This window comes from Toxorhynchites rutilus, chromosome 2 (genome assembly GCF_029784135.1).
Source record: "Toxorhynchites rutilus septentrionalis strain SRP chromosome 2, ASM2978413v1, whole genome shotgun sequence".
NCBI lineage: Eukaryota > Metazoa > Arthropoda > Insecta > Diptera > Culicidae > Toxorhynchites > Toxorhynchites rutilus.
Window position 1 is genome coordinate 108844382 of NC_073745.1, and position 27990 is coordinate 108872371.

A 27990-nucleotide genomic window follows, 5' to 3' on the forward strand; every position below is an offset into this window, starting at 1 on the left:
ATTGCTTTCGAGACGAAAACACAACTCGGGCTAACGAGCGTATGTAAATAGGACGATGGTCGTCAGTTTTTTTTTCACATGTTCTGCCAACTTGGACACCGTAGTGTGGTTTGCTTTTTTTGAATGAATTTAAATGTAGAGGGCTGAGAGCTTTTACGATCGATAGTGTCGTTTAGCGTCCAACGAAACCATCGGATGAATGGGCGGAAAAACCATGCAGCTTTGAACGAGTGACATTTTTTTTTGTCGATTCAAACACTTTGTCAGTCGCGGAGCGAGGGTCATCAGGAATCGGATCTCGCGACAAGTTTGATCTATCGTTTTTTTTAACGAGACAGACGAGGAAACAACCCAATTCTCTAACCGTCACAGATACAACATCAAATTAGACATGAATCGGTCAGCCCCACCGTAGGTGGTGTGTTCGACAATAAACATTAATGTCTTCGTAAAATCAGTTGTGTGTCGGGAAGGGTGCAATGGTACATGAACTACACTGCTGGAAGCGAACGATCAAGGCGATGGATACCCGCTGGGCAGGTTAATTCGATCGTTTATCTAATAATATTGGAACTGAAACCGTCGTGGCTACGTTTACGACTGCATGGGGGTACATGTGTTTCATTCATTTGGTCAAAGCGGTAAACGCTTCAATAACAGAGATTGTGAAGATTCACCGTGAACTTGTTCTTGTGAATTTCTATTGGATTTTTTCGGCCGACAGGGTGCCTCGTCCAGAAGGGCCGCGAGGACCTTGAGTAAATTACTTTCTTTTTTACATTCGCCTTACGAGGTAACGGAAGTCTTTCGAAGAATACATACGGATTCACGATTTTAACCGTTGATATAGTCGATATATCACAGCGTGAATTTTGCAACGGTGTGTTGCTTCTTAGCTTCTTACAAACCATCGAAACAGGAAAGACGTTTGGACACGAAACGTTGAGTCGCACCACACTTGTCCTTTATTTTTCGAAGATAAATTCATGTATTGGCGAATTTCATGCCAACTCGTCCTGGGAGTTGGCAGCACCATCTGAAATAGCAGTGAAAAATTATGGGTGTAAAGACATGGATTATTTGAGCAATTTTGCATATTTGAAATTTTCAAAAAATAATTAGACTACTTTTTGAAAAAATCAAAGTTTTTTCTATTCATTTTTTACGACAATTCATAACTTAAAAACTATGATACCTACAGAATTCTGCTCAAAGGAGAAAATGTAGAAAATTGTTTAAGTTTTCATAAAAAAATAAAAAAAATAAAAAGAAAAAAGTTTTCAGAACATGTAGATCGCGACATTTTATACATAAAAATGTTACGAGTTAAACATTGATAGTAATTTTCCAAAGAAAACATGAAAAAGTTGTTGTCAAAAAAACTTTTTCCCTCTACCATGCCCATCTTCCGATGTATGGATGACTTTTTGGAAATTGCAAGGGCTATTTATATCTATTTTTCAGATTTTTAAAAAAACTTGTTTCCGAAAAAAATGAGTTTTAATTTTCAAAATATTTTTTTTGGAATGAAATTTTTTTTTCAATAATTTGTTTGATATTTTACAATGAAAACCTAAATAATTTCCTACATTTCATTCTCTAATTAACACTAGAGTAGATCTTATACTTTTCAAATTAAGATTTTCCGAAAAAAGTTGATAAAAACTCAAAAATTCAAAAACATTCTCACACCTATCAGACCTGCAAAATTTTAGTCAGAAATGTAAATGTAGGAAATTATTTAAGTTTTCATGAAAAAAACAAACTAATTTTTGAATGAAATTATTGATCAAGAAATTAAAGTTAATTTTTCTCGAAAACACTTTTATTCCAATTCTTAAAACAATAGATATGAATAGCCCATACAATTTCCAACAATACATAGGAAGATGGGCGCGTTGACAGGGAAAAAGTTTTTCCAACAACAACTTTCTCATGTTTTTCTTTGAAACATGATTACATGATCTGCTACCTTTTTTCTACCATTTTTATACGCTAAGAACATGTCGAACGTAATAATTTACACATTAAAATGTTAACATTATTTTTTCTGGAATCACCATACAAAAATGTATTATATTCCAGAAACTATAAAAGATAGAAAGTTGACGTCTTGGACGAAAGTTCATATTTTAATCTAGAACTTTGTCGAATACACTATATCGTTATCTTGACCTTCCCGTTCCAAAAAGTTTGACGTTCAGTGGTGCCGTGGTAAACGCACCAAAATGGAGATCAAAGTTTGTTAAATTGGAAACGTTTTCCAATAAAAGTATACAAACAAAATAACGTAGGCGGTATTTTGAGATATGAAAGTTTATGCAGTTCATTTGAAATGTTAGTTTTTCTAAATAATTCACTAATTTTCTGAAAACTTTGTGAAATATAATATTTTAATCAGACATCTGAGTTACGATGTTTTTTTAGAGATAGACCAACGATTTTAAATACGCGCTTTTAAAAAAGTCCGTCTTAGTTTAAATTGGTAATATTATGATGAAAATTGTGATTTAAAGGAGTTTCCATAATAAGTATTAAGTTTAAAAAAATGGAGAGCTCCGAATTGCTCTATAAAAAAAATCGTACAACGTTGAGATCATTTCAAGACGAATTCGATAATATTTTACATTACACTCCGCAATCAAGTTCTAGAACGTATTTATTGCAATGATCCTTCAATGATCAACATGACGATAATTAATCCAACTAATGTCATAGAAAGGAAGCATACGTCAATTGTTCTCCTTCTACAAAACCTTCTAAATATTTCCGACCGGAATATATTCAGGATATTGATAATGAATTTATGGAGATCCGAAACCAAGATTTCACTGACTTCAAGCCAGGATTCTTCTTTCTTGCGGGGTCAAATTTTATCTCAAAAATGTATGTCATTAATTATGCTTATCCCTGATTGAGAAAAATTGTAAAACACTCCTGATTCTGTCGCTAGTGCTCCCGTGGCCGAGTGGATAGCGTCCCACATTATCATGCCGGCGGCTTGGGTTCGATTCCCTTTTTGGTCGAAGGATTTTTCGTCCAAAAAATTTTCTTCCAACTTGCACTGTGGTTACGCGTATTCTAGAGCTTGCCACTCTTGAATACATGAAAGGCGTGTGGATGTAGAACAGGAACAAATATTATATGAAGAATTCTAGCTTTCTAAAAATTTGTAAAAATAAAGAATAATATAAAAAAAAATAAGGAAGGTCAGGATTGGTTAGAACGACACAAAATGTAAAGCAAAACATAATGTTAACAAATTTTTTTTTATACATTTCGAGTAGTCTACAACAGTTTGAGCATCGTGCACGTGAAACGGCATAGGGAAGCTTAAAATTGAGCATTGGCTAAAAAAATGGTTCTGTTTTTAAGAAAATCATATTCTAAGGGATTGAAAGTGGAAATTGCGAACAAGCTAGGGATAGCTCAACCGGAATTCTTGTAAATTTATCTTTTTTACAGATGATTGACGAGATCTTTCTGTGTTGTGGCAGATCTCATTGCAGATTCAGATTGAAGCGATTATACCCCAGATTGAATGAAGGGCCTGAAGTATCGGCTGGAATTAGGCTTAGGTTTGCTCAGCTGTCTGGTCTCGAAAACGATAAACAGATCGTTGTCGGGTATCCAGTAAAGCGGGATTTCCTTTGTAAATTCAAAGCTGGTATGGATATAGGTATTAGGTTCGATTCTTGATCGGTCAAGGGTCTTCCCGGATTGGAAATTCTCTTGACATGCCTTGGAATATCTAGCGTTCATATAATGCCTTTACTTGCTCTTTCGAGTGACAATCTATGTCTATGCTCTTAACTAATATACTGGTTTTGTTTGTATTATAAAAGAAATCCATATATATAGTTATTGAAGAAAATTCGTCCAGCTCAAATCGTTGTAGGAAAATAAAGTGGGACCGTCATCATTATTATATAATGAATAGAGTACTGTTTTAGGTGTAGGTGCATGTGTGTGTGTGTTTTTTTTTATCTTTAGACTATGATGATGATGGTATGTTGTTTTTATAATTTTTTTTTCAATTTTTAATAATTTTAGTTATTAGATTAGTTTAAAAATAATTGTGAAGTCTATAAGAGTTTGAGCATCGCGCGCGTGAACCGGCATAGTAAAATTTGAAATTGAACATTGGCAAAAGTGATTTTTTTCTTTGTTTTTGTTTTGTTTAATAAGATCCATCCATTCCAAGGGATTGAAAGTGGAAACTGAAAAGAAGCTAGGAATAGCTCAACCGGAATACTTGTAAATTTATCCTTTTGACAGATGATTGACGAGATCTTTCTGTGTTGTGGCAGATCTCATTGCAGATTCAGATTGACGCGATTATACCCCAGGTTGAATGAAGGGCCTGAAGTATCGGCTGGAATTAGGCTTAGGTTTGCTCAGCTGTCTGGTCTCGAAAACGATTAACAGATCGTTGTCGGGTATCCAGTAAAGCGGGATTTCCTTTGTAAATTCAAGGCTGGTACTGACATAGGTATTAGGTTCAATTCCTGATCGGTCAAGGGTCTTCCCGGGTTGGAAATTCTCTTGACATACCTTGGGAGAGTTACTGGGCCTGAAGTGTCGGCTAGAATTAGGCTCGGGATTGCTCAGCTGTCTGGACTCGAAAGCGATCGCATTAGTAGATCGTTCTCGGGAATCTATTAAAGCGGGAAATCCCTTGTAAATTCATGGCTAATGCTGATATAGGCATTGGGTTCGATTCCCGATCGGTCAAGTGTCTTCCCGGATTGGAAATTCTCTTGACATGTCATGGAATATTTAGCGTTCAGATAATGCCCTTACTTGTTCTTTTGATAAACAATCTATGCCAGTGGTACAACCGGACCGTTTTTTGTTTTTAACTTGCTTACTGGTTGATTTGATATTACAAAGAAACTCCTCCATATAATTATCCACAAGATAACTCGTCCAGCTCAAACCTATGTAGGGGAAAGAGGTGGGACCATCATCATAAATAAAAACAGGAAAATTTGGAATGCTATTTACTGACCAAAATGTAACTGAGGGTTATCATTGTAACAATACATCCAATTGATAGTTTAAAGAAAAGGGAAAAGGAAATTAGAATGTTCTATCATACGTGGGTACAAATTGAAGTACAAATGTTAATCTACAAAATCATGTATTAATTGTCCAACATAATTATTACAAATTCTTCAAACGCGTTACAATTTTTTTTTCATACCACCACTGAAAAATTCTTCAGACTTTTCTCGAACCCAGAACGCGATAGCTACCTTCACCTCACTGTCCGAGTTGTAGTAAAAACCCCTAAGGTATCTCTTGAGTAGAGGAAAAAAAAATAAAAATCGAAAGGCGCAATGTCGGTAGAATATGAAAGGTGTGGAATTGGCTTAAACTTCAGGGATTTCAGAGCCTCTTCAGTTGTACGCGAAGTGTGTGGACGAGCGTTGACGTGTGGCAAGATTATTGGAGGTATTTTAGGTTTTTTTTTAAATCAAATCGTCTATTTATTTATTTGCCAACAGATACAATAATTATCCCAATGACAAGAAAATAACGACACTACACATATCAATTAAAAACTTTACGGAAACAACTCGTATTTCTACAACGTGAAACATTAAAGTCAAACACATCGTCGACGAAATATTAAAGGGCCGGGCTGGGTAAGGGAATAAAAAGTGCCCCCAAACCAAATCACCAGCTCTATGGAAAATATTGTATAGGGTACTATATAAGAATTTTTGACTATTTTTTGAACCCTGTGAGGTTCAACATATGATCTTTTTCAATTTTCTTTTACATTTTGTCGAAATCTATAATTGTATTGTATTGATGTGTTCGCAAAATCTAAGTTTCATTATCAGCGCTATGGAAATTATTCTATTGGGTTACAAATTTGAAAATTTGTAATTTTTCTGACCCCCTCCCTGGCTCACTATAATAGCTATAGTGGAAAGCATCGTTTTCCTTTCTTTCACGCCAATCCCAATTGGCTTGGAAATTCCAAAAATAAGGTCGTGAAAATACTTAAAGTGCATCTACTATGGTGTACCGCGACAAATTATAAAAAAATCTATCGAAATTTTCTTTTGGATAAAGTATTTTTTTCGGTATTTCGAAATTTTTTTATTCTTTTTTTTTTAATGTTTAGACCCATAAAAACATAAATTTAAATGTACGTGTTTTTGTGTTTTTGTACGTGTTTTTGATGTGAATTTTCAGAATTTTGGAGCGTTGTGCGGTACAATTTTTTGAAAATTTCAAATTTTAGAATTTTTAAATTAACTTTTGAAACACAATATTGCTCTGAAATATGTTCGTACGTGTTTTTTATAATTATTTTATAATTTTTTTTACAAACAATTTTTCGAGGACGAGGTCGAGGATTTTTTTTCTAATGTTCACCGTTTGATTTTTTTTTATTTTCATGAAATCGATGATTTTATTGTGTTCGTTGATTTTTAAATTTGTCGGGTTTTTCAATAAGAGCGCTACAAAAGTTTTTTTTTTAAATAAAACAAAAACGGTTTTGGATATCAATGAAATTCTTTATAGAAATTGAAACTCTCTAACCGCTCTACAATTTATTCTTTGACACCCAACTTATACCTTTCTTCATTTCGCTGCAACATCGTTATTAAAAAATTCTGGTGAGAATTTAATCGAAACCTTCAAAAATCACGATTTTTACTCCACTGTACTTATAATAGCGAATTAAATTCCACCCTAATATTAGACTTTTTCTTGAAATAAGCCTTATTTCAAACATAAAGACAATATGTTTTTCAAACTGTATATAATCGAGTCCAAAATTGTATTCTTTTTTTTTAATGTTTAGACCCATAAAAACATAAATTTAAATGTACGTGTTTTTGTGTTTTTGATGTGAATTTTCAGAATTTTGGAGCGTTGTGCGGTACAATTTTTTGAAAATTTCAAATTTTAGAATTTTTAAATTAACTGTTGAAACACAATATTGCTCTGAAATATGTTCGTACGTGCTTTTATAATTATTTTATAATTTTTTTACAATTTTTCGAGGACGAGGTCGAGGATTTTTTTTTCCTAATGTTCACCGTTTGATTTTTTTTTAATTTTCATGAAATCGATGATTTTATTGTGTTCGTTGATTTTTAAATTTGTCGAGTTTTTCAATAAGAGCGCTACAAAAGTTTTTTTTTAAATAAAACAAAAACGGTTTTGGATATCAATGAAATTCTTTATAGAAATTGAAACTCTCTAACCGCTCTACAATTTATACTTTGACACCCAACTTATACCTTTCTTCATTTCGCTGCAACATCGTTATTAAAAAATTCTGGTAAGAATTTAATCGAAACCTTCAAAAATCACGATTTTTACTCCACTGTACTTATAATAGCGAATTAAATTCCACCCTAATATTACACTTTTTCTTGAAATAAGCCTTATTTCAAACATAAAGACAATATGTTTTTCAAACTGTATATAATCGAGTCCAAAATTGTATATAATCGAATCATATACAATCGAGTCTATATATCATCGAGTACTACCTGAATACTGCCTTTCACTTTTTTGCCTTTTGAGTAGATTACGAAACGACTGTTTCGAGAAAATCGAATTCTATTTCTTGAAATACAGGGTCTTTCAGATTAGACGCTCAAGCAGCAAATATTAATAACTTCTACAAAAGTGAACCGATTTTTATTTAAAAAAAGGGAAATGAAGCTTATTTCAGGACATATTCGATGTGACTACCAGGGTTACCATATCTACAGAAAAATCTGTACTTATATAGATTTTTCAGACTTTTTGAAACCAAGAATCTGTAGATACAGATTACAGATTTTTTTGATTTGCGTACAGATTTACAGATTTTTCAAAATAACGATCCAATATTAGTTATGGCTTAATCTCAATAATGTTTTTTCCCAACTCAACAATTTTATCCATATAGCATTCGAATCAGTCTGAATGAGATTCATTTTGGCATTCATATGTAGCGTGTAGTACTGCTTTCTCATGTTCAATCTGAGGCGAAAAGATGCAAAAGTCTGCGTCATCGGCTAGCTTTACAATAAATAAATAACACTGTTTATATTTTTCTTTACAAAGCACAGTGAATATGATTTTTTGGGAGGGTGCCAAACACATCGTCACATTCATAATAACTATGCCAATGAATGATACTTAACCTAAGATTATGTTTCAAGATTGAACATATAAATCCCTTTGCGATCGAATTAAATTTCGAAATGTGTACTGGTCGCGATTTTTCACATAATAAAGCAGTGATGTTTAACTTTGTGAGATTATGAAAGATGAACATGGTTCCTTTATTTTTTGTAAACTTCTGATAAGTTTTTAATATACAATGTTTTTATGGTTATGTTTTAAAAATAGTTGCTATAATTCTTCTTCGTGTAAAATCGTTTGCATGTATCACAAAAACAATTAGTCTTTCGCCCCAAAAGATAAATAAAAGATCTTAAAAGATAGATAAATCTTTCTGTTTCAACATACAGAACCATGCTCTTTACATAAACACAATGTCGCAATACATGGATTTTTCCATTAATCCTTTCCTAAAGCATGGATGACAACTTTTGTTTATACTGAGTACCGTTATACTTTACTCATAAGAACATCGTTGTGGTTCGTGAATAAGTTCACAAGACATTGAAATTCGTTTAGAAAAAGTGTGAACTGATACATTGTTACATAAATTATAATATTAGTAAACTTCTTTACTGTGGTGGCTGGAAGCAAACAAACGACTGCAAAGGGTTGATACTGATTTCGATACAGATTTTCTGAGAGAAACACAAATAAAAAGATTTTTTCAGGCCAAAAACACATATTTTTTTATGGCAACCCTGGTGACTACCCCTTTTTTCGATAACGCGTTTTAAACGGTGAACAAAATTCTTCATGTACAACTCTAACATTACGACTTCGATGCTGTTGAAAGTCCGAGTTATTTCTTCTTTAGGTTCCTCCAAATTTTGTGGCTTATCAACATAGCAACGGTCCTTCACGTACCTCCAGAGGATGTAATCGACGACGAGAAATGCTGAATTTCTTACCATAAGGGGACAAAGTTTTATTAATGCTTCGGCTGCTCGAGTAATACGATTTCACTAAAAATATACATTATTGTAGATTGTACATCATGACACTTAAAACTATTCCGATCAGACTGATCAGCTCGAAACCAGTGAGGCGTTTTTTTTTCGTTTTTGAGCTATGATTTTTCAAAGTCAACCGATGGTCTGAAAAATTATTTTTTCCTCTTTTTTCCACCACAAAAATTCATAACTTTTGAACCACTGGACCGATTCAGATTATCGACATATCAAATTGAAGTCAATTAAATAGTGTTTTACGAAAAAAATAATAGCCTTGCGGGAATAATTGGATTTTGATTTCGAATTATCGATTGTATTATTTTTTTCTAGTTTACATGGTTTCGGGACCAGGGACGCTATATTTTTTTATATTTTTTCTTGAACGCTGGGGGTTTTTTACATAAAAAAATCAGAGATGTGTTATTTTTCGTTTGTAGGTTATGATTTTCCAAAGTTAACATGTTTTCAGTCTTTGTTCAATATTTCTATGCGACTAGACAGGATGTATCAGAATCCGGTTAATTGGCAAATGTGTGAAAAGGCTAGCTAATTGGCTTTAATTTCATATGTTGATCATCTTAATCGGTCCAGCAGCTCAAAAGTAATAAATTTTTGAAAAAAAAGTCATTTTTGGAAAAAAAGGGAAAAATGATTTTAAATTGTTAAATTTGGAAAATTATAACTCAAAAACGAAGAAAAAGTTCCTCTGATTTCGAAATATGTTATGTCCTCAGCTTTCCAGAAAAAATATAAAAAATATAACGCCTTTGGTCCGGAGAGCATGAAAACTATTAAAAAAAACAAATACAATAAATAATAACGAAAACAAAATTCAAATTTTCAGCAACTGGAGAATTTATTTAAGAAAAACTAACTGACTGGTTTTTATTTGATATGTCGATCATCTGAATCGGTTCAGTAATTCAAAAGTTATTAATTTTTGGCCCAAAAGTAGAAAAAAAAATTTTTTCGGACCACCACGGAAATGGGCATCCTAATAAAAAATAAAAAATACGGGTCTAATGTTTTGCGATAAAGAACGAAATCAACATTTTTGACGAAAATCTGAGAACCACTATATCGGATCGGCATGGAATGGCTGTATATTTATCAATAATATTAAATATTCAGACGATCAATTATATTGCACAAACCAAAATATGGCGCCATAATATTGAACGTCTTAGGGTCGTTTTAATCTATATCGATTTATAGAAAAAAAGCACAAAAAGCTTCGTTCATTCCAGAAGACAGGCTAAATTAATTTCGCAAAAAATAAGTATGCAAAGATGATTGATTAGCTTATATTACCACAACCGCAAATTTCAAAAAAATCTGAGAGGGTGCTGGCAACTCTGAGATGAGTTAGCGAGAATTCCACTATATTAATTCTGAAGAACTCATCTCACGAAACTTGTAAACTACGGATATCCTGCAATCGATCGCATTTTTTCCCATTATTTTTGAAGCCGTATGTTAATAATATAGTTGCGTATTCACTCACTACAACCACTCACTTATGGTTGCAATAAACGGTAATGGATTCAACCGCCGTTTTTTTTTATACAGCATGGTTTGTATAGGAACAAGGACTTCAAGATGATAAACGATGTGTATCCTTTCTGTTGAATCGAAACCATAAAACACCGATTTCGAGTGCCGTGAAAATATCGTTGATTTATGATTGTGTAAATCAGCTTTAGTATTCTGGTACCGTGGTATGTCCGTTTCACGATGACTTCCTGAGCTACATAGAATAAAAATCCACATTGCTATACCGTTTCGTTATATTTATGTGGTTAAATTTCTGATTCGATATCAGATGTTGCACGATCATGAAAGAAGAACGCATTCAATGACCTTCGAATACCAAAAATGTAAAATCAATGCGGAAAGTTATTGGTTAGTAATTAACAAATGAAGGTGAGATAGGTATATAAAATTTTTGAAATTGGAATAATGTAGGTACTTTTTCACTTCATGTACAGCGTTATTACCCACAAATGTATAGAAACGAAAAGTTCATTCCAAAATTAAAATAGACATTTCGAATACTGTTTTGTCGGAGCAATAATTGAACAGATTTTATTCTAGTTTCCTAAGCTGCCTATCAATTTACTGTGCGAATATTATTTCATAAAATATTCATAATCAAATACGGAAAGGTAATTTTTTATAATGTTGGAAATTTTGGTAATATTTTTTTACCAATATTTTTATCAATAATTACCAATAAGACATACAATTTGTTTCCTTTCTGATATTTTAATGGGCTATACGTGAAACATGGGATACGTACCTACAATATTCCACAACTAGAACCTAGTAGCTTTCAAATAGTAAACATATACGTTAATTTAAGTTGCAGGGTTTCCAAAATTACGTTGTCGCACTTTGCTACTCTAATGTTTTGTGTTTGAATGAAATTTCTTCAGATCTGATCAACCATCATGACTTTTATGAAGAAAGTGCCACAGGCTTCATGTTTACTACTTTAATTCGCTGCTGATTTTACCTTTTAGTCCTATGGTCCTATAATTTGAATATTAAGAAAATTTTTCTCATTTATCTCTCAAAATTATGTTTTCATGATTTTTCCTAAAAATTTTGTTCTTGGATTTCCAAATTGGCGTGGAAGAAAAATGGTTCCCAAACATTTATTTTCCTGTTCGTTTTTATTAAATTATAGCTAGAGAAGCAGGATGGTCCAGCGAATCGGTTGGTACACTCAGATATCATGGATTATTTTTTAAGAAAATTATGATTTTTGATACATAGTTAAAAAATGCAAATTCAAATTCCAACTTCAAAAAGTAGCTACTGCCCATAAACTGGTAAAGTTGTAACCAAAACATTTCAAAATATTCAACTTGAACACAACATCACGATCCATGGAATAGTTTTTCAATGTTTTATTTCACAAAATTGCATCTACATTTTTTTCACAAGACACCTTTGAAAAAATTTCTCGACACAGTCCACCCATGGTAAAAAATAATTTTAAATTTTTTGAACAATATATCCGCGCTCGAATGTTTTCCTCAGTAGCGCGTCACTCAACATTGATTGGAAATCTCAATAATCCGGAACAAGACTCATCGTCACACATCACAGCTTAGTTTTTATACAATGATTATCCATCAATGTTCACTTGCTACCGCTCACTCAAGTTGAGTAATACGAGAAAGTAACTTTAAAATTCAATGCAACTTCCACATGAAAAAAACTCCTTTCTGCGGATCGCCACAATAAACCACAGAACTTACACGTTACAGAACGATTACACTTTATTTATAAACAGTCTTTGACTTCCTCACTTTTTCTCATTAAAAAATAAATAAACAAAATAGGTGCGGTGACTATGAACCACTTATTACATGTAGACAACTTTACAAGAGAGTAGCACAGGCACAAATGAACCGACGAACTTCCGAACCACCAGCTTGCTTCACTGTCAGTTCCTAAATGTCAAGAACGGCTCCGATCGCACCGGATCTTATATGAGATCGAAGCGAAACGAGCGGCGGAAGTGTCTCCTGTTGTTCTGTTCTTTATCATCACCAACAGCACACGTTTCCTGCAAGCAAACGAACAAAAAAAAAACCAGAACCGGAGAACCTGCGATCGAAGCGAAACGGCTGACCACTGACCGAGCTGGGCGACTGTTAACCACGTACTGACGGTGTCGGAATGGACCTACCGTGGAGGGCTATTTCCGAATCAGTTCGAACTCCAGCTCCATGGCGTTGGAGGGTTTTGTCATTTGGCCATCATTGATTGAATTAACAATAGTCGCCGACGTCGTCGTCGACGCATACGATCTTCGAGTGCAACGTGTGTGTGTCCGCGAGAGTGAGTGATCCACGGCGAGTGATCGGATGCAGGCAGCGCGATCGCTTTTTTTTGCGCTCCTCGGAGAGATCCCTTGCTTAGCATGTGTGGTTGAGAGTGAGCACCGCGAGTCCTCGTGGTTTCACCGCACAGCTGATGTTGATAGCGTGCGTTTTTCTTCTATTACCTTATGAACAACCATTCCATAGCCAGGGGGGCTGGTTTGATTCGATAATGGATGCAAATTGGTGCGGTGGGTGGAAAGAATGATACCGACTCAGAATTGAGTCAGTCCAGCGCTTAATCCGTGCGTTGAATGGATGATGTTCTTAGATTAAATGGCCCCTGCGGAGGCGATTGACGATCGAGTGGTTCACGTGTGTGAAGAACCGTGTGTGATTGCATTAACAGAATGCAATCGAAGTCGTTACCTTTTTTTAATGCGTGATTTCAGCTGAGTTGGTATTATGCAAATTGTCCTTGTGCAGTCGTACGATTTATGATGGTCAATTCTTCATTATGGTGTAATCACGTTTAGTTCCACATTTCACATAGCGGATACCCAAGTGGGCGGCTTCTGGTGGTTATAGTGGTTTAACTTAGCAATGCAGACGAGGCTATATTTTTTATTTGCTCATTTCCCTTTCATCGCTGTTTTCGCTTACAGAAATTATGTTGGTAGCCGTTTCCCGTAAACAATGCAGTAACGAATGGAGAATTCAAGTTCTGCACAATTTTTGACAAGCTTTACATATTTCAAGCTTCTTTGGTGTTTCGAATCAAACATCAGGTGCAGAGTTCAACATTATTGTTTGTCTCGTGAATTTCTTGTCTCAAAACTTTTAATTTATATAATTATTTATCGACGCTTTTTGCACACTAAAACTTAAGATTGGCACTCAAAATGCGAAAATATTAATACCTCATTGGGAATGACGCAATTCGAGTTATCCGCAATTTTATTTCGTTGATTGACGCAAATTGTATAATGTTGAGAAGCTCCGGATAAATTCAGTTTTAATGTGAGTAGCGTGGAAAGTTACTTCCCGAGAACGTACCGTTTTTATCCTTCTGATTCATCGTGCTGAAAATGTTTGGTAAAGATATCTGTCAAATATATACCGGTTATTTGTAAATTCAAATCTTTGCACTGAACATTTTTAAATTTTTTAAAGTTGGTACTGCTGTCAGTGGTTTAGACGTATATTTTGAGCGTGATCTGTCATTTAGTTTGCTTACAGCGTTATTAAGAATACGTTAACTTTTGACGTAGGATTACGTCTTTCATTTCTATACCGGGGTATAAAATCAATGTTTCGAAAACGAAAGCGTTACGCCGGAGACCGAGATTTTGAGCGTCAATAGTTCCTAAACAGCTGAGCGAAATGGTATGATAAACACTTCATTCGAAAGATAAAATGTCTACGCGTTATATACTTGTTACTTCTTGATCCAAAACTCAATAATTTCAATAGCTTTAAAATTGCTTTCAAAAAGGGGTATTGAAATCACCAATCGGTATATAAGCGAGCATCTGTCGGAAATCCACGATTGGAGCATGTTGTCGCTGTTGTGGTGAAGTTAACTTCGTTCATCATGAAAGCGCTGATGAACGATGTCACCAAGAGCCTATTTGTGTACTTTAGGCCAAGAGGGAATCCATCAGGAGGAGAGTGATGCCACTGAAAAAGCGAGCAAGGAAGTACTAGCATCGAAAAACGGTTCCACTTGAGGCATCGGAGCAGCCGCCACACACACACATACACGTGCGCAATTCTTTTCGTTTGGTTGTTATCCAGCATCGAGAAGATTCCGGAAAGATGTCATCGTTGCTGAAAAATAATCTGCCAGTTCTCCTTGGAATTGAAAATTACATTCAAACGAAAGAGTTTATTTTAATGTTCTCTATCCATATAATACTGCGACCAAATACATTTATTTTTGTGATTTTTTAATTAAGTGCAATTAGCAGGAAAGCTTTTGAAGATTATTCTTCCCCATCAGTATATATGTATGTATCCAATATTGGATGCGCGCGCAACGGAAAATGTTTCGCAAAATCATATAATTTTTAATCGATTATTGCTCAGTCGCTGAAAGTTTCAAACTCAGAGAGTTCATTCGCCTCTAGTTTGCTTTTCAAATTGCCATCGTAAACCACACCTTCTCTCGATTCAATCACGGACAAAAAGCATTAAGCATTAAGCGATATTCTGGTGGTGAAACGCATTCATTTTTCACGAGGACACCAACAACATCATTGCTGGACGAGCTGGACGGCGAGGGATCGACTGATTCATTACCTGACCTAAAACGCATTCAGTTTGCTTCGAACTATGAGGGAACGCAGAAAAGCCGATTCATCAGGAGGAAAAGAGAAGGCGACCAAGAGAGTTTCAGCATCGAAAAACGGTTTCGCTCGAGGCATCGCAGCAGCCGCCACACACATACATACACGTGCGCAATTCTTTTCGTTGGTTGTTATCCAGCATCGAGAGGATTCCGGAAAGATGTTATCGTTGCTGAAAAATGATCTGCCAGTCCCCCTTGGAATGAAAATTCCATTCAAACGAAAGAGTGTATTTTAATGTTTTCTATCCATATAATACTGCGATCAAATACATTTGGTTTTGTGACTTTTCAATCAAGTGCAATTAGCGGGAAAGCTTCTGAATATAGTTCTTCCCCATCAGTAGAACATTTTCGTATCCAATATTGGATGCATAAAACCTTGTGCCTTCAACGTAACGTTCTCGTTTTCGAAGTCCCCCATATATTCATTTATTCATTCATTCATAATGGATTCAGATTCGGCTTCAAACAAATGATCACTATATCAACGATAGTCCTACCTCAACCTTGCGGTTATACCACAGATATAACCTACTCTCTGTTTTTTTTTCACTCGGCAATTTTCAACCCTTCTTTACTCGCCTGCAAAATCATAACACGTATACTCGCGCACGGTGTCACAGACCGAAAATTGAACTTCTCTGTAATGTTGCCATTGTGTATTTTCAGGCTTTATTGGCATTTATTTGAAGGAGAGGGTATGATTATATGATAAAACACCAAAAAATATGTTTTCTTCATCTTTATTATGTTTTAAGAGTCATTTAATTCAGCCTCCTCAAAACAGAATAATTTTTGATACTCCAACACAAATTTGATTCAGAAGTTGAAGGTATTTTGAAGGCGATAATATTAATTTAGATAATAAATGAAACATTTTATTTAGAAAAACACTAATTCCCGGCTTATATTGGACAGAATGTATATTCATTTGTTTGTTTTGCCACAAAATATAAAACTTTGGAAAGATTTATTCTTTTTTCTCAATGTTGTATCGGTTTTACTGATATCGTACACATGGTCCTTATTGTCCTTATTGACAGTTTTTAGCCATGCGCTGGAATGATTGTGCATCTAAGTACAGGGCGGACTCGATTATATACAGTTTCTGATTTCTTTTCACTGTATAAAAGCGAATCCTGTATATGATCGAGTAAAAAAAAAATTTATTGGTTTTTTTGGCACGTATTTTTGTTTTTTGAATACAAAAGAGGAATTTGATTTTTGATCCATCCCCTTAAAGTCAGAAAACACCTTTCTCATATGAAACAAATTATTTTATCCAGATTATCTCAGGAGGCGATAGACGATCATATTTGATGAAAAAAAAAATGCTTCAACGCATATGTTCGAATTTCAACAATGACAGAGTTGTAGAACTTTTTTTTTGTGCCAGACTATTGTTTTGTTCGAACTGACTCTACATTAAAAAAGACGTTACGGAAGATGATTCTGTTGCTTTAATTTGAAAGATGAAAGAACTTACTACAGGATATAGTATTGGAACATTTGAATTAGTGGATTTTAATAAAATTATTGAAGTGAAAAACTTGAAAGTTAATAATCTTCAATGTGTTATTATTAATTTTATCCACAAAAATCATATTAAACTTAATTATTTCTATCAATCAAATTAAAGCTCTCTAACCGCTCTACAATTTGTTCTTTGACACTCAACTTCTATCTTTCTTAATTTGGCTGCAATATCGATATAAACAATTCCTGGTAAAAATTCAAGCAAAATCTTCAAAAATCACGATTTTTACCCCACTGTACATGTAATAGCCACTTAAATTTCACCTTAACGTTAAAAGTTTACATACAATGTGAAATGAAATAAGTCATATTTGAAATATAAAAAACATATTTTTTCCAAACTGTGTATAATCGAGTCCAAAATTGTATATAATCGAATCACATATAATCGAGTCTGTATATAATCGAGTCTGTATAAAATCGAGTCCGATCTGTACTAATTTATATTGCTGTATTATAGAGACTTTCAACCTTTGGCTGGTTCGTCACTTGGATCAACGGATTTATTCCACTGGAAGGATGTTGGGAGTAAGAATTGAACTTGTGACCCTTAGCGTGAGAGGTACGGATGTTTAACACTAAGCCAGATCGCATCCACAGCTATGTCCGAATGCTAAAAATGACGCAAGTAAACCCTACGTTGAGACGGCCAAGGTTCCTCTTGGAATGTTAGTGCTATTCGAAGGAACAGCATACACACAAACAAGTTATAATCCCCAGTCGGTTACGTCAACTATTTCCAAAGATTCAAAAAAAAAAAAATTAATTGAATGAAAGGATTTCAGCCGGAAGCGTGAGGAGTAAGAACATCATGTTGAAAAATCTATGAAAAACCCGTAATCACGCAGTGTGGCGAAACATATTCGGCATGGATTCCACAGATTCCGTAAACCGGGGGCAAATTGATAATGTTTTTTTAGGAAAGTGTTAATATTTCCGATATTTTTTGTTCAATTTATACCATTTTTTTAAAACTAGTGCTGAGGTTACGTTATGAAATTTTTTGCTGAAATATTCATAGGGCAGTATTCTAGTCTAGAAATTTGAAAAAAATCAAAACAATTTCTCTTCATTTTTGCTGAAGTATAGGCATCCTAGAATGAACTCTAAAACGGATCTTCCGAAAAAATCAATCTTTAGCGAGTTATAGCCATTTTAGTGATGCGGTATCTCATATAGCACGGTCATAACAATTAACTTCAAAGGCGCTTTTCTCGAAACTAGATTTTTCAAACTGCCGTACACGATATATCAAGTTCAATTGAACCGATTTATGTCGAATTTATATGAATACAATCTTAATGCATCTTTCTATCGCATGAACTTATGAAAAAATATATATTAAATCTGGAAACGTAGAAAAAACCTTATAAACAGCATTGTTTTCTTCAAACGGCCGTCATTTTGTATAAAAACATGTTTTTAACTTGTCCGAGGTTTATACGATAGCGGCATCTTTACTGGCTCAGATTTTGTTCGATATTTTTGTTTCAGATAACCAAAGGGCTGGAATCGATTACGTCATGGCACAATTTTTTTAACTCTCTCACTTCACCAGTTTGTAACTATTCTGATTATGAATATTTTTTCCGTTCAATTTTTGTTTCTTTTTTGAAAGAGAGATAAACAAATAATGGTATAATGGATAGTAAAGTTATTCTTTGTTTTATTTTTACGGAGTTGGAAGTTGGTGCCTCTACACTAGAATACCCCCTTAAACATTGGTTTGAAAAATTTTTAACAAAAAATTTCAAAACATAGCTTTTTGGTGAAAATGACCGGCCCATTTTTCATTGTTTTCTAGTGCAATGTTCACGAAAATGTATGGAAATTCAGTGATTTCTTTACATCAAGGCCGTACTAAAGGGTGTGTCACATCAAATTGCATCACGGAAAAAACGCTGTAGAAATTTAATTTTTAGAAATTATATCTTCAGCTTTCGCTTATAATCAGATAAGAGTGTATAGATCACGTTGGCCATGCTTCACTGTCAATTTTTCGTAAATTTGGAAAAATGTCGTCGAACGAAAAAGAGCGTCGTGAATTAATCCTGCGCACTCAATTCGAGAATCCGGAGTTGTCACATCGGGACATCGGTAAGATGCTGGGAATCGTCCAACCCACGGTCAGCAGAGTACTAAAACGATACTTCGAGAACCTAACCATCGACCGGAAGGTGAAGAACGGCAAAAATGGATGCTCCGTCAGTGAAAAAGATCACAAGCGCGTAGTTAAGCAGTTTAGACGTGATCCGAGAAGTTCGGTCCGGGATGTCGCCAATAAGCTGAATTTGTCAAGTTCATTCGTCTAGCGGACCAAGCAGTGGGATGGCCTGCGTACATACAAGGTTCAGAAGGCTCCTAACCGCGACGAAAGGCAAAACATGGTGGGGAAGACGTGAGCCCGGAAGCTGTACACCGAAATGCTGACGAAGCTGCATTGCCTGGTAATGGACGACGAAACCTACGTCAAAGCGGACTTTCGTCAGCTGCCGGGCCTGTTGTTCTTCTCCGCAGAGGACAAATTCAGCGTTCCGGAGGAGATTCGCAAGCAGAAACTATCCAAGTTTGCCAAAAAGTACATGGTGTGGCAAGCGATCTGCTCTTGCGGAAAGTGGAGCGCCCCCTTCGTGATGACCGGCACGGTAAACGGGCAGGTTTACCTTAAGGAGTGCCTACAGAAGCGCTTACTACCACTATTGAAGCAGCACGAGGGCCCGACCATCTTCTGGCCGGATCTCGCTTCGTGTCACTATTCAAAGGACGTGTTGGAGTGGTACGAAGCAAACGGGGTCACCTTCGTGTCAAAGGAAATGAACCCGCCCAACGCGCCGGAGCTTCGCCCAATAGAGAAACATTGGGCGATTATGAAGCAGGCCCTCCGGAAGAACCCAAAAGTTGTCAAATCGGAGGCGGACTTCAAGAGAAAATGGATTTCTGTTCAAAAAAAACTACAACCTGACGTTGTACAGAACCTTATGGACGGGGTAAAGAGGAAGGTGCGAGCATACGGGCTTGGGCTCGAAGTATGAATAAAAAGAAAATGCTAAAAGTTGTTAAATAGTTTTTATTTTACTGTCTAAAATTTTCAAAAGGATCGGTCTACTGGGCGAATTTCTACAGCGTTTTTTCCGTGATGCAATTTGATGTGACACACCCTTTAGCTGAGATAACTCATCACTAAAATGGAATTCGGTAAATAATGTGTTTTTTTTTCGAAAAGTCCTCTCTCTCTAGTGTATATCCTTAAAACCTCAGAAATATGATGATTTTTTTCCAAATTTCTAGACTAGAATACTGCTTTAAATGATAATTCAAGGGTTTCAGGATACAAAACCTGATTTATTCCGCCTAAAGGAGTAATCGTGCCTTTTTCATATATATTCATAAGCGATTCGAAGAGCATTCCCATATACAGAAACATTTTGATTTACGGTGTTATCTTTATTTATTGAATTATTCATCATCAAAGACGAAGGGGTAATTTTTCATTCAAACAAAAATATCTCTGTACGGGAAGGTCCTACAGGAACGTTTTAGTTATCAAATGAAAGCTGTTTGATAAGGTTTGATAATTGGATTTGCCATTGAGTTGGTTGACAAAAATTGTGTTGACCTACAAAAAGTTTGAAAGAACAGAAAGAAAGCGATTTTTTATTTGCTCCTGACATTTTTGTCCTCTTCATCTACACACCTAGATAAAAATTTGTTCGTAAAATATTCCAAAATTTTAAGTACAGTGAAGTAAAAGTCGTGTTTGGGGTGGAATTGCTCTATATCTTCTAATGCCGTCAACTCACGAAAATTCTACGCATACCTTTGAGTGAATTAAGCATATATCTGTCTTAGGTTTATATTATTTGTCAACCATTTTCTGCGATGCTGTCGGTTATTCTGTATGTCAATATCCAGACTGAGTGTCCGAACTTCATCAGATTCATTCAAGCAAATTTTTGGGAGAGTACGTTTGCTTTAGAAATGCCATAAGTGGGAGAAAAGAGAAGTGAAATAAATATTGATCGTTTGATATGTCGGAGGTTTTCGATATATGGATGAATATGACCATGAAGCCATGACATACGTTAGGAATTATGAACATTTGGACTTATTCATTACCTTTACTTGCAACGAAGAACGTCTACTACAATAAATCGATACTTTCAAGTTTTTTATAGCTTCTTCCCTTTTTTCAAATGATGAGCATAATTTAACACGGGTGGTGTTCTGTGAATCCGAATTGTTCATATACCAATGTTCCGTTTGTCGATAAATGTTCCCAGATTTTTTCCATAATGAAGATTCCGATAATATTCTTGTTCATTGGTAACATGTTAACTGATCTATGTTTTTTCGGTTAAGACGATTTTGATTTTAAGGATCATTCTCCAGGAAGCATTGATTTATTTAATAGGAGTGTCGGTACGTTTCTTGTTTTTTTTTCTTCAAAAATTAATGCTTTATTCTGCAAAAATGGTTACAGATTTAATATTCAAAGTAACAAAATTTAAATAATCGGCCGGTTTGTCGGCTAACCACAAATCGATCCAATTTTTGGCTTCATCAAAATTGGAGGAAGTGCTGGTCAACCAGGCCATGTTGCATCGATCGAAAGAGGTAGTAATCGTACGAAGCAATGTCTGGAGAATACGGCGAGTTGGATAGGACCTCCCATTACAGCGTTTCCAAGTATGTTTTGACCGGTTTCGCGACATACGGCCGAGCATTGTAGTGCTGCAAAATAACTTTATCGTGTCTTTGCTCGTGTTGTGGCCGTTTTTCCCCGTAATGGTTTAATTCGGCTTTAGTAGCTCGTAGTACACCACACCCAGCTGGTCCCACTAAATAGACAGCATAACCTTCTGGCCGTGAATATTCCGCGCGGCCGTCAGTGTTGATGCATGGCCGTAGTATCCATACGTTGCCCGGCGTTTAGGATTGTCGTAATGGACCCACTTTTCACCGCCAGTAACGATTCGATGCAAAAAACCCTTTCGTTTTTGCCGTTGGAGCAGTTGTTCGCACGTGAAAAAACGGCGTTCGACGTCTCGTGGCTTCAATTCATACGGCACCCAATGTCCTATCATTCGGATCATTCCCATTGCTTTTAAACGATCGGATATGTTTTGCAGAGCTATCTGCAAGTTCTTGTTGCGTTTGTGACGGATCTTGATTGAGTAAAACCTCAAATTCTTCATCTTCAAACTTTTTTGGCGGTCCAGAACGTTCTTCGTCTTCCAAGTCGAAATTACTACTTTGAAATCGTGCCAACCACGTCTGACACATTCGCTCAGTTGGAGCATGGTCACCATAAACTTCCACCAAAATGGATGACTTTCCGCAGTTTTTTCTTCTTCATATTGAAGTAATGAAGTAACACTCCCCGCAAAAACATTCTCGTTGGTACGAAATTCGACATATCCGAAGTGGCAAAAAACTAGGTTGTTCACGCTTCAAATTTTTTGATACATACTGAAAAAGACGCGCAATGACAGTAGCTTTCCAACGAATGTCTGGAAATTTAATTCATTGGAATAATAGTCAAGTTACGTCATCTGTTGTAAAACCGAAGAAACTTACCGGTACACATAATAATACTAGCTGACCCGGCAAACTTCATCCTGTCCTAAATTTATTTTTTTGTTATCAATACGTTCAAACAATCACGCTTTCTTACTAAGTGCACGTTAATGGGTCCAATCGCAGAACTGTTCATTGATTGTTCTTCTTATTGCCCCCTTAAAATTACCTTTTACTTTAATATTCGTAGTACTTCTACCAAAATTCGTCATTATAATATCAGATTATTTTCAAACACAATTCTCGTTCAAGATTTTGATATGATTGATTGATTGATACAGAAAATATGGTAGAATAAGGACAGCCCTAGATTGGACAATTCCTAGAGTGTTGCTCTTATCGACACATTCAGCGATCCATTTTTATTTCTATAGATAGAAGAAGATATAGGAGTGTGTTTTATCACATTAAAATCCATTTCCACTTTCGAACAAAGATCAATTTCGTTAGCGCAAAAATCAAATGGACTAACAACGCTTGTCACTATGTAATTGCAGAGCATATGGGAATTGAATTTTCCGAATTTTCCTATTTTCTTCAGAGTTTTCCGAAATTTTTCAATTGTCATGTTAGGTTGGAATATCCAGAGGAGAAAGAAGTGTCGTATCACGATAGAAACATTTCTTGTACCCAAAAACCCTCACATCCCAAATTTGGCTTCATTTGTTTGGTTCGTTATCGAGTTATGCAGAAGTTTGTGCTTCATTTGATGGCGGTCCTCTTCCCCGTTTGCTTCATTGATTCTCGGGTTAACCACAACCACAGAAACATTCATTGCCACCTAGAACCTCCATATACCAGATATGGTTCCATTTGCTGGATTAGTTCTTGAGTTGTGCAGACATTTGTTTGTTAGTAAATAGAAAGGGGGGGAGGAGTGTCGAACGACCATATAAACGTTTACCGATCCCTAATACCTCTATATGCCAAGTTTAATTCCATTTGCTTGATTAGTTCTAGAGTTATTCAACACCCCCCCTCCCTTCCCCTTTAGACAGGGGGAAGAATCGTCAAACTACCGTAGAAGCAAATATTCTCCCCTGAAACCTCCATATGCCAAATTTGGTTTCGTTTGCTTCATAAGTTTTTGAGTTATGCAGAATTTTTTTTTTCATTTGTATGGTAGCCCCCCTTGGTGATGAGGGAGGAGAGTCAAACCACCATACAAACATTTATTGACCCCTAAATATGTCATGTTTGGTTCCATTTGTTTGATTAGTTTTTAAGTTATGCAAAAATTTATGCTTCATTTGTATGGTCTGTTTGAATGTTTTAACGATCTATAAAATTAATCGAATGTGATCGATAAATAAGAACGAATGAAACGATTGTTAACGAACATATAAATGAAATGTTTATATGTTCAATGTATTTCATTAACCTATTTTGTGCCAAGCCTTCGAAAAATCGAACTTTGATAATTTTTCATGCCTTTGGAAAACAACTTAATGATAATGTTTTTGCATGAAAAGATTATTAATTTATTAGGTACCACTTACCATCCATATCATTCAATTTAGTATATTTTTATTGAGAAGTAAATACGATTTAAAGCAAGTATGTACTTGTTAGTCCCGGAATGTAAAATTAATGCATTTATGAATGCCGCATATTCGCTAATTGAAGTGACCTTCGGTTCGCAGTATGTTTTCAATTTCAATGAAAAAAACCAATAAAATTCAGAAATATGTGAACTTTTTTACAGTATAACTTTGACAAACGAACATACATTGCGATGTAGGGCAAAAACCATATGTTTGAGCCCCCTACAGAAAAATCACAGCCGGGGAAATTGAGTGAAATTGAAAATCGAACGTTAGACATAACATAACATTTTTTCCTGCTGAATCAATACCAAAACATCTGACCTCCGCAGCGCATTCTAGTTTGTTTACTTTGGAAGACGGAAAGTCTTTTTCATTTATTTCAGCATTTTCAATTGTGAATGTTTGTTAGTATCAATTAACTCAGCAAATATGTAGAGGAGTTGGATGAAATCAGTACGTGGAAAAATGATTCTAAAGAGATTGCTGGGTGAATATTCTTCCGCCGGATTAGTTGGGCGATCTCATCGATGAAGAAAACCTTAATGATGATTCTATTCTAAAGAATAATAATCTCTCAACCTTCTAGCCATTAATCTTTCCCAGCGTATTTGTACTTTGCAGATTTTAGAAAATGTTCGATTTCGTTTGAAAGAAAAGTCTGCCGGTAATAAGTTAAAACTACATGAAATAAGAAAGGTCATATCTCATCATAGGTGGATTAATTCAGGTTTATACTTAGAGACTTTCATTCCTCTATGCTTGTTAGTCCCGGAATGTTAAATTAATGTATTTATGAGTGCGTTATATTAGCTAATTGAAGATACCTTCAGTTCGAAGTATGTTTGTAATTGCAGGAAAAAGTGCGGGCTTTGGCAAATGTTAGATTTTTCCAACAGGCATTTCCCGGAAAATGAAAGTTGGGAAAAAAATAATTCTTGAGCATTGGGGTTCAAATTCTGTCTTGTTGGTGGAAAATACGCCCTTGTCATGTTCATGAATTGGGAAACCAACGATACGTCAGGCAACTTCAATGGAGTTGATGTACCATTCTATTTGGAACCGCATTATTTCGTCATTGTCATTCAATGGGCCACGAACCATGCTTGTGTTGAACAATCATTCGAATTTCGGAATAACGAAATTTCACGATTCGATCGAAATCGATTTTTGCATTATTAAATCCATTTTACTCAAATTCAATAGTTCCGTGCAAATGTGGCAACCTCGCCTTGTTGCAAGAAAACGTCAAAGTGATTCATCCGTATTCGTGGAGCAATTTACTCTCTATCAGATCCTAATCCTAACTGATCCTAACTTAAATTAACTATTTTTTCACAATATAAAATAATCATCCGGCATAATTTTCGTTCAAGATCCACTTACAGTCCACTTACAGAGGATATGTTACATTTTTTACATAGAACACATATTTGATATGTAGAGCTAATTTTAGTTTGAAATTTTTGTTTTAAAAAAGTTTTTTTCTACCCAAATATCCATTACCATTTTTGCTTCACAATGTCAATGTCGAATTGCGTGGCAATGCTGTCACATTTGCACAACTCAATTGGACATGAGTCAAACGGATTGTAGAAGAAAAATGGAAATCGTTAGGATAATTTTGACTCGATCGGTTTCCAGAATACGGGCGGGTGGGTGATAGATCTGGAATTTCTGAGGAAATTAAACTATCGATTTCTTCGGGCGTATTTTGTGGATACACAAACTAAAAATGTGTGTATGGGGTAATCCTCAATTCTTCCACTCAACCAAATACATTCAGCAATAGGTGTGACCGAATCCGATCAGACTGAACACACGCGCTGTTTTGTGGTGACAACAGTGTGGTTGTGATTTTGTAATTCGACCAAGTGTGATTTGCAGTATTTCAATAATTCATTGTGCTCACTCGAGGCTTCCAGCAGGCGATGCGCCTGGTTTTAGATTGATTGAGGTTACTTGAGCATGATGCGGACGTAGCGCCATCTGTCATTTAATAACGTTAATAAAATCGTTCTGTTTGAAAAACGAACGACGGTTACATTATTTGCATATTGTTCATACAAAACAGTCAGCAATTCGACTGGAAAGTCACATTTTGTAAAACATCCAAAAACAAACCGCATATATTTTTTATTTTACTATTTTGTAATTGACAGTCCCAGTCAGTCAGTACTTTCCTACCAAAAAGCTCAACGTTGGCACCTAGGGACTGACGCTGGGCTCAACGTGTTAACCATCGATCACTATAAATTTCAATGCTCTCGGTACTATCGTTCACTACGTGCAATAAACAAATACTTGAATTCTATCAAAAGCATCCGATTCGGGCTATGAGTGCATATTTTTTTTTATGAAATAGGTTGTTCTGCGATGGTTTCTGGAAATACTGCTCAACTCATTTCAGTTACAATTAACATGCTCCGCAATGAAATTTCAAAGTTAGACTGCCCGGTCTGTTCGCTGACGAAAGAAGTGAACCCTCCCCGCACGTTTCTCGACGCACAACTTTGGGCTCGATAGTTGTTTTTCTGTAACTATAGCTCTCTAGTAGCTTTCCGATTGTAAGTATGTTTTTGAATAAATATTTCTATAATTCTATGAACACGATAACACCCAAATTGAACAAGGTCTTTAATTACAGAAACATTCTGCTATTTCGATAAGCTTTGTTCAATGAATCGAGAAGAAATGTACGATAACTGATTAAATGATCAACGTGGGATGATAGTGACGTTAATGATCAGTTGCAAGATTCAGCTTATGCTCCTCCATTCAAGACGACCAAACATATCACATTCCATCGCTCAGCTCAGCCGATGAATAATATTTGGGTCAGCGCAGCTCAGCGAAATATGCGCATATTTGTTGCCGCGTTCCCTCGCGTCAAGATAAAATGTGACTCAGTGGACTTCGTCCGTTAATTGTGGGCGCGCGAGCAAGTGTATTACATAAGTCTCGACTCGCGTGCCTCTCCGAGCGTAAGTTTTGCACAGGGGGCTCTAGAAGCTCTCAGCCATATGTCCGCGAATCAGCTTTCACTGCGGGATATAACACTACGGACTGAGAAGCTTTTGCTCTCCGTGCGAAACGGCCTTCGCGGAATGATCCTGTTTTTTTTTCTTATTCGTTGTTTTTATCTTCTGTTTATCCACTTCAGCATTTATATGGATCGGAAAAAGGGCTCGCGTCTGAGAGATTTGGTTTTCAATCCATGACACTTTTCAACAGTTCCGACAGATGCGACACATTGAATAAATACCAACAAGTTTTCTAAAGTGGGCGCCAGCTTAACTCCGACAATTTGCATAAAATATCCACACAATACCGGAAAAGGGCTCCCGCTACTTTGGAATTCAAACTTTATCACTCCGTCTGTTTTCTCCAACAACTTTCTTCCACTATCCAATAGTTATTTATTGCACACGAGTTTACTTAAAGTAAGTTCACTTTTCTAAATAAATGTATACCCAAAACTTTTGGTGCGCGCCACGAACAGCACTTGGAACTATTATGAACTGCAGAACTATTGGAACGATCGATCTGAGAGATTTCGGTTGAACACGCGTCCGTACCGCGCCGAAGGAAACTTTCGACTGACGACTGCTGGAGCGTCCAGAGTGCAAAAATTCGTCGGTCGGACAGTTCGACGGGCTGTTGTCAACGCGTGCATAAGTGGACCGACCAAGTTTGTGCAGCCAGCAGCATTCGTGCGGTTTGGCGGCCTGCAATCACACTTACCTAGTGAAATCAACCACCAAACCCATATGGACACGCAGAAGATAAAGAAGAAGAGGAAAAGCAACAAAAAATACACCTCGATTGTTTGTGAGAGAGGGGCGACAGGCAAGATGGGGACCTCTGGTTGATAGACGGCGGAGGTGGCCAACCTGTCGTTCGGAATCGTATCTGACCGAATCTCATTGTCAGGCCTAGCGAAACAGGTTAGCCGTATGGATTTTGGGAAGGATTTGGTCGGGTCAAAGTGTTCAGATTGGTCATTTTTGCACCACATGATTATGGTCCGCTTTACCCCCACTCACAATCTC

At 35.9% G+C, this 27990-nt stretch overlaps 1 protein-coding gene across 8 annotated transcripts in view; it reads right to left on the reverse strand.

Annotated features, from left to right (window-relative positions):
* LOC129770302 (fatty acyl-CoA reductase wat) overlaps nt 1-27567 on the reverse strand; it is a 93598-nt gene extending 66031 nt beyond the window's left edge. Inside the window, exons 1-2 of one of the 8 annotated variants that reach the window (XM_055773040.1) lie at nt 27412-27542; nt 905-1036 (exon numbers count right to left, since the gene is read on the reverse strand). The gene's annotated coding sequence lies outside the window, so the exon portion shown is untranslated. Of the gene's footprint in view, nt 1-904; nt 1037-12364; nt 12501-12716; nt 12736-27207 lie in introns of those variants that run through there. The other 7 variants (XM_055773036.1, XM_055773039.1, XM_055773038.1 and 4 more) reach the window with 7 other exon arrangements.
* Nucleotides 27568-27990: the final 423 nt, after the last annotated feature.